General features: G+C 36.2%; 1 long non-coding RNA gene across 1 annotated transcript in view; it reads left to right on the top strand.

Moving 5' to 3' along the window:
• The first annotated feature begins 4,452 nt into the window (after positions 1-4,452).
• The window catches only part of LOC111147386, a 4,456-nt gene continuing 380 nt past the window's right edge, over positions 4,453-8,528 (top strand). The window contains exons 1-2 of the long non-coding RNA XR_002640623.1: positions 4,453-4,649; positions 6,076-6,150. This is a non-coding gene — a long non-coding RNA (uncharacterized LOC111147386). The remainder of the gene's footprint in view (positions 4,650-6,075; positions 6,151-8,528) is intronic.

Below are 8,528 nucleotides of genomic sequence, written 5' to 3'. Positions count from 1 at the left end.
GGCTTAAGCAACTGAACCACCCAAGCACCCCTTTCTTCTTTTCTTTTTTCTCCTTTTGGTAGAATCAACACAAAAGGTGGAAAATAAGTTGAGTAGAAGAGATGGGAAATGTTCTTAATGCCACAGATACTTTGAGTGACAAAATGATAATCTTAAAGATAGGAAAAGATTTGGCAATTCCTTTACTCATGTGTTATGGAGGCCTTTTATCCCCAATAATGCTGTTTGTAAGATGACAATGATTTATCTTAGATATCCTCAGTGTTACTCTGTCTGTCATTCTCACTGTGAGGCTCTTTATCCAATTTCACAGATGATAATTTCTAGTTTGTAAACCATTGGTTATCAATTAAAAGAAATCATCCAGAACTAAGTCTTTGGTTAGAATAATTAATCTTTATATAGTTTTAATCCCTATTTGATGAAGTGATCTGTATCAAAGAATGGAATATTTACTCCAAATCATACCCTTGGTATACTGATAATCAATTTTTTTCTATCGTTTAGTCATCTAGAAGAAAGGGAAAGGAAAATGATGTATTTCACATTATAGGCCGTCACTCATCATGTTGCAAATCATACTGCTTCACTAAATGAGGAGTTCTGAATTCTTTACTTTCCTATGCAAGGTCAATTCTGGATGTAAAATAAGGAATAATTTAGAATAATAAATGAATAATGACAAAAGTATTAAATATTAGTCTTTGGGGCGCCTGGGTGGCTCAGTGGGTTAAGCCTCTGCCTTCGGCTCAGGTCATGATCTCAGGGTCCTAGGATCGAGGCCCGCATCAGCCTCTCTGCTCGGCAGGGAGCCTGCTTCCCCCTCTCTCTCTGCCTGTCTCTCTGCCTACTTGTTCTCTCTCTCTGTCAAATAAATGAATAAAATCTTAAAAAAAAAACCAAAAAAATATTAGTCTTTGTTTAGTGTATAGTATATAAGGTATTATATTTCTTTTATATCAAATTTTTATATTGTAATAGAAAATATGTACTAAATATTGCTTTAAAATCTGTTTTCAAGTTCTGTAACTACACCTCAAGACTGTATATGTCATTATTTAAACCAATGGCTCTCAACTGGGGATGATTCTTCCCTTTCAGGGACCATTTGGCAATGTTCAGAGACATTTTGGTCATAATTTAGAGTGTGCTGCTGGCATCTGATAGATGGAGGCCAGCGATGCTGCTAAAACATCCTACAGTGTACAAGGCAGCCCCTTCTAACAAAGAATTATCTGGCCTAAAATGTTAATGAAACTCTGATGTAAGCAGATATGTATTGAATACTTTCTCTGTGTTTAATATTGTGCTTAGGAATGTTGAGGGATACAATATAAGCCAGGTAATCAGTACACTCAAGTTGAAATCCCAAAGAAGAACTGGGTTGAAAGTCCAAACAAAGATGATGGTGGTAGCAAATTGATTAATATATCACAAAAAGACAAAATAAAAATCCATGAAGGCTTGGTGGAGCCCAACTCACATTTGTTTGGGGAATTAGTTTTATAGAAACTGTAACAGTTATGTATTTTTTCCCCCACTTTTTCAAAGTAGATAATTCTTGTACTTGGTTATAAAATACTAAAGATAAAAAAGAGAACTCATTGAAAAATAAATTTCCCTCTCTGGTCATCCCAATCACCACTTTTTTTTCCCCCTTCCTTTTTGTGGATCCTATCCGTGGCCTACAATTCCTTTAAGATACATGTATATCACCTTGTATGGATGCATTATAATTTATTTAATAAGATTCCTATTGATAAACATTTAGATTATTTCACTTTTCTGTGACTGCTAAAGAGTGCTGAAATGAATATATCCTTTTCTACATCAGAGTGCATATCTAAAGGATAACTAGAAGTGGGACTATGGTTTCAGAATTGATTTAAAATTTGCATTTTGAAGAATATTTTTCAACTTGTTTCCTGTGGCAGTCAGTCTCCAAAATGATCCCCAGTGATCTTTTTCTCAGAAATAGATGCTCCTGTATAGCCCCCTCCCACATTGAACAATGCTGACCCATGTGACCAATAGGCTATTAGGGAAATGATATGTGACTACAGAGGCTGGGGCATAGAAGACATAGCAGTTACCTACCTTTTTTTTTTTTTTTTTTTTTTTTAAATCTCTGGCTCTAGGGAACTCTAGTTGCCATGTCATGAGAACCCTCAAGTGTCCCAGGGAGAGGCTTGCATATGGAGGATCTGAGGATTCCCACCAACAATCAGCACCAACTTGCTAGCTAGCTGTGCGAATCCCTGTAGGAGTAGATCACCCAGCCCTACCTAATCCAGCCTTGAAATGACTGCAGCCCTGACTAACATCCTGGTTGCCGCCTCACAAGCGACCCTGCGCCAGAACTTCCCAGCCTAAACTGCTCCCAGAGAAGTTGTCAGACAAAATAAATGTTTATTGTTATTTTAAACCTCTGGGTTTTAGGGCAATTTGTTAAGCAGCAGTAGATAACTGATAAACATTCTCCATGGAAGCCATTACAATTTATGCTTCTAATAGCAGTGTATGAGTTTGTCTGATATCTTATACCTACCCTTTCAGTCAGTGTGGCATCTTTTTTTTTATTTTAGTGCTTTCCATTGATAAAGGTAAATAATAACATTCATTGTCAGCTGAATTGCATTCTTTGAATGCTATTGAACGTATTTTCATGTATTTAAGAATTATTTTTTAAAAAAGATTTTTATTTACTCATTTGAGAGAGAGAGAGAGTGCACACAAGCTGGGGTGGAGGGGGCCAGGGGTGGAGGGCTGAGGGAGAAGCAGGGGTGGAGGGAGGCTGCTTGATGCTAGTCTCCATGCAGTGCTTAGTCCCCCGACCCTGGGATACAGCCTGGGCTGAAGGCAGACTGAGCCACCCTGGAGTCCCTATTTAAGAATTCTTTAAATCAGTATGATATCTATTCACATATTTTGCTAATTTTTCTACTGTTTTTTTTGTCATTTCCATATTTATAGGAAGTGATCCTATTTTGAGAAAATTTGCAATTTGTGTGTGATATCAGTTGCAAATGTTTTTTTCCCTCCTTTGCTTTTTTAAAAAGTGATTTTTTAAATTAAAATATTAAAAATTTTCTTTGTAGTCAAAGTCTTCAACATTTAAAAATGGTTTCTGGGCTTCATGCCATAGTTATAAAACTCATCCCATTTTTCAGATGATTTTTTAAATTCTACCATGGGTAGAATTTTTTTAGTATTTCTGGGTGTCCTTTTTTATATTTAAATACTTAATTCATCTGGAGTTTAAGTTATAAGGTAAGACTTCTGCTTAATTTTATTTTCTTATTCCAATTGGATATTCATTTTATTGAAATGCCAATAATTACAAAATAACCTTTCTTCTCATTTGAATTTTTTTTCTTTTTTATACTAAATGGCATTGTATTTGATCAGCTTCTGGTCCTTAGAGTATGTTTCATTGATTGAGCTCTTTACCTATGTCATGCTGGCTTAGGGTTACATTGTTGTTCTTGTGATATGCTAATTTTCAGCATGATTCTGACTCTACTCATTCATTTCAATATTTATTGAACACTTGCTGTCCAGTTTTTAAGTGGTCAGGAGTTTCTATTTTTGTGGAAATGCACCTCCTAGTAGAGAAAAACAACAGCCCCCAAACAGATCAATCTATAATAGGAGGAAACCAAAACAGTATACACACCCAGGTTTTTATAGGAGTTTCAGTGACAGTGTCTTTGAGGAGGAATGAAGGTGATTCCATAGAGTATGACTGGCAGATAGAACACGGAGTGTAAAGGCTGATAGGCTGGAGCTTGAAAAGCTTGTTTGTGGAATGTGACTGGAGAAAAGTGGAAAAGCCGAAAAAATGGAGGAGTTAGTAAGTAGGGCACTGGTAGGAAATGTGGTCAGAGAAAGATCCAGGTACTAGAATGCCTTCAGACCATGTTAAGAATTTTGGATCATGTTCTAAGTGCATGAAAAAGCCTTTGGAACAGGTGAATGAAAGTTGGGATTTGACTGATATTATCAAAGGAACACTGTTTTAGAGACTTGATTAATGGGTGGGGGGCAGGGGAATGAGGGAGAGGAGGGCCGGAATGGAAAGGCAGCCAAGGTAGGCTATTTCAGTAGCCGAAATGACAGCTGATGGGGGCTTGGGCTGGTTGTGAAAGTGGCAAATGTGATTTGAGTCCAGTCAAAACTTGCGGAACAGCTAACGCAATTTGCCTTTGAATCAGCTTGCTTTACCAGAAAAAAAAAGAATCCTGTTTTTATTTTATTGACATCACATTAAGATTACAAATTAACATAGGGACAATTAAAATCTTTGTATTCTTCACTATTTTTTTAAACTCAGAAATGTAGTATGTATTTTTCTATTGATTGATATCCACATTAAAACTTTAAATTTTTCTTCATAGGTATCTTTCATATTCCTTGTTCTTTTTTGGTGTTTCGTTGCTCTGACAGATGGAGCTCTTATGTCCATTCGAATATCCTCTAATTGGTTGTGAACCAGCATCAACTTCCAGACACGTGAGTGAACATGTCATCAGGTTATTCCTGCCCCAGATTTGGAGACGCATCACTGAAGACCGGAACACTGTGGAGCAGCACACAGCCATCTCTGCTATGCTTTGTCTGAATTCCTGATGTACACGTCTCTGAAGATAGTAAGTAGTTGTTTGGAGTAATTTGTTATGTAGCTATAGTAACGGAATAGAAAGTTCATCCTCTCTCTTTGGGTTGCAGAAGTCAATAAATAGAAGTTGAAGTCCCCTCATCAATTATTTTTATGGAGGTATATCATTAGGAAGAGGTACCTAACAAATATACAGATCAGTGAATTATCACAAATGAATACCTAAATCACCCACATTTAGGAAAAGAAGCAGGGTTCAAAAATAATGTATCAGTTTTTTCCCCCATTCACCCTTGCCCTCTACCAAATGAAGTATTTGAAGGCTCTCACTGCTTCCCTGCTTACTTATTATTTTTCCCTTATTGTAAAGAAATAACTTTTGGTTTCTTTATCCAAAATGAGACACTTATTTGGAGAAGTGTATTCTATCAGCAGTGTCAAGGACACACAGCTGGGGGCATCCTTTCTCCACATTTTCCTGCATTCTGTTTGACCTAGGCTACTCTTCGCAATCCCTAATCTGTTCTGTTATTTTGTCAACAATGAGATTCACATCCCTGTCCTTTCCTAGCATTTTTTTGAGGGGGATTGTTAATTTTTTTTTAAATTAAAGATTATGTATTAAGAGGCAACAATAACAAAAAAAATCAAATAAGGTGTTATTGTGCCATCAAAATTTGCTTCCTTATTGGTCTGAACTAGAATTTTAAAATACTTGATGGTAAATTTGCATTAGTCTATAAATTGATGAAATCATAGTAGGTAATATACTTCAACTTTTAGCTGAAGTATAAATGTTTATGAACCTTATATATTTTAAAATGGCAAATTACACAATATTCTCATGTTTAATTTTTTAAAGATTTTATTTCTCTGAGAAAGAGCGAGAGAGAGAGCAAGCAGCAGGGGGAGCAGAGGGAGAAGGACAAGCAGGCTGCATGCTGAGCATGGAGCCTGATGCAGGGTTCAATACCATGACCCCAAGATTATGACCAGAGCCAAAATCAAGAGTCAGACAGTTAACCAACTGAGCTACCCAGGAGCCCCTATTTAATGTTTTTTTAAACTTTTTAAAATTGAGGTATAATTGACATGCAATATTATGTTCCTTTCAGGTGTATAACATAGTGATTCAATATTTGTACATATTGCAAAATGATAACCACAATAAGTTTAGTTAACATCTGTTGCCATATGTTGCTAAAGTATTTATTTTTCTTGGAGTAAGAACTTTTTAAGATTTACTCTTAGTAACTTTGAAATATGCAATAAATATTATCATCTATAGTCACCATGTTATACATTATATCCCCATAACTTATTTTGTAACTGGAAGTTTGTACCTTTTGACTCCTTTTACCTATTTCATCCATCTCTGACCCACCAGCTTGGCAACCAAACCACTAATCTATTTCTGTATTTATGAGCTTTTTTCTCTCTTTCTTTCTTTCTTTTAGATTACACTGAGATTCTGTGTCTTGGGGAAGAATACCACACAGATGAAATGCCCTTCTCATTGCCTCCTACCAAAGGTACATGATACCAATATGCACAATGTAAACTCAATCTTATTACTTGTTTGAGATTGTATCTACCAGCTTTCTCCACTGTGAAGTCACAGTTTTCTTTTCTTATATATTATTTTCCTATGTTTCCAACTGAGTCATTAAATCTGGCCCATACAAAAAAGTAGAATTGAACTCAATTCTCTGGAGGGAGGAATATCAAAATTTTGTGTATGTGTTAAAATGACCATAACAATATGTATGGGGAGGGTATTTTGTAACTATGCAATTATCCTGTTTTACCTTAAAATTTTGCCATCTGTCAGTGAATCTTGTTTGCTGTAATTATCACTGTTGTGTTCTAATGGTGATTTTCTATTTCTCACACTTCTATATTTAGTCTTTGGAATGCTTCTGTAAGGAAGGTTTATCCTGCAGTGGTAGAAAATTTTTATCTTCTTCCCTAGGTTCTTTGACTACTCTAATAATTAAATTGACATAAGACAGATTTACAAAGGAAAAGAAAAACAAATTTAATTTCATATAGTATAAAAGCACCAAAGACATGAGAGACTCCTGGATAGTCAGGCTAATTGAAGTTTATGTATTATCCTGAGCTAAGGAGAAGGGGGTTGGGGGGTGGGGCTTCAAAGGCCTGGAAGACAATTCATAGGAAAATGAGAAATGCAAATGTGTGGTAAACAAAAGTTTGTCTTGCCATGCGGATAAGTCTTCCTGATATTAAAAGTCATCTCTGGGGTTAATAGCTCTTCCTGGTATGGGGCCTCTAAAAATTCTCTTAGGCAGTTAAAGGAGAGGTTAAAAACAACAACAACAAAATAAACTTTCCTGAGTCTGCTGGGTCCTAGTTGCCTTTGTTTCAAAGCAATCCATGTGCCAGTGTGGCATATTTTGGGGTGATGTACTCTTCTCCCCCTTAGTCCTTTCTCTCTCATTTGTTTATTAATTGTAGGAGCTGGAAAACTTTTTTTGATAAGGGCCAGATAGTAAATATTTTAGGCTCTGGAGGCTGATTTTTGTAGGAAGAATGAAAAAATATCTAATTACTAACTTACTTGAAGACCTTATTCCAAACTTTGTAACCTTTTGTGATTCTGGTTTCTGTTAGTCTACTGTTAATTATGTATTTGCAGAAGAGTATTTCATAACAAGATCTTTGAAAAAACTGAGACATTTAGGGGCGCCTGGGTGGCTCAGTGGGTTAATAGGCCTGCCTTGGGCTCAGGTCATGATCTCAGGGTCCTGAGATTGCATCGGGGCTCTCTGCTCAGCGGAGAGCCTGCTTTCCCCTCTCTCTCTCTCTCTGCCTCTCTGCCTACTTGTGATCTCTGTCAAATAAATAAATAAAATCTTAAAAAAACAAAAAACAAAAAACCTGAGACATTTCGACATTATTTTAATAAATGGAAGGTAATATCTACTCTTGGGTGAACTTGTTGGTATTTAAACATTTGACAATTGGGCGATATCTTTTCTTACTGGAAACAGAATCTTAAAACTTAGGCCAACTTCAGAGGTCGGTTCTTATATTTTATAGATTATAAAACCGAGGCTTGGAGGACTTAAGTAAATTGTGTGAGGTCATGTATAGGGCTGGGACCAGAATGTAGACTCTAATACTAGTGAGTTGTTTCTTCCATTACCCTTTGTTGCCAAATACAAGAAGAAATGAATATGTCAGATTAAAAAAAATGTAGGGTTAAACTATTCTTTAAAAAGTTTTGCAACTAAAATGATTTAAAACTGACCATTAAATATAATATTGGAAAAAGAAAATCCTTGTCTATTTGGTCTTTATGACTGCTTGCTCACTGCTGTGAAAGGTGGCAAGCAATAAAATAAGTTCACAGAAATAAAACAAGTGCTCTGGCTACCATTTATTTAGGCAATTGTCAGGAAAGATGAATTAGCCGTACAAATTCCCCAGAGGTGGCATGATGTGTACGACTAATAAAACCATACCTGATGATTCCCTTGGAGAAGGAAAGCATAACCTCAAAGAAGAATCAGAATTAACAAGAAATGAGACCAATCTTTCACAGCAGCATGAAGGTTAGAAAGATAAAGCTATAGTACTCTAAAAGCCATGAAATTACTTCTAAAGGCAATAATCGATTTAGTGGGAAACATTAGAAAACTACAAGTCAAAAAACAACATCAACAAGAATGGTAAGCCCTGGAGGTCACAGACATCGGAAAAAGTGCCTGGTAAATCCTGTTTCCCTCCCCCTGCTCTTCAGCTAAGATTGATTCTATGCTGAATCCTGAACCTGAAACAACTCTGTTTCCTGAGGAGAAACCCTTTTTTACTTACTATGAGTTACTTTTCCTTCACTTGCTCCTTGCAGAAAAGGAAGGAAGAAAGGATGGGGGTAGGGTGGGGT

The sequence above is a fragment of the Enhydra lutris genome, unplaced genomic scaffold (genome assembly GCF_002288905.1).
Source record: "Enhydra lutris kenyoni isolate GAN:26980312 unplaced genomic scaffold, ASM228890v2 scaffoldscaffold16, whole genome shotgun sequence".
Lineage (NCBI taxonomy): Eukaryota > Metazoa > Chordata > Mammalia > Carnivora > Mustelidae > Enhydra > Enhydra lutris.
This window is presented reverse-complemented; position numbering and strand designations above follow the sequence as displayed.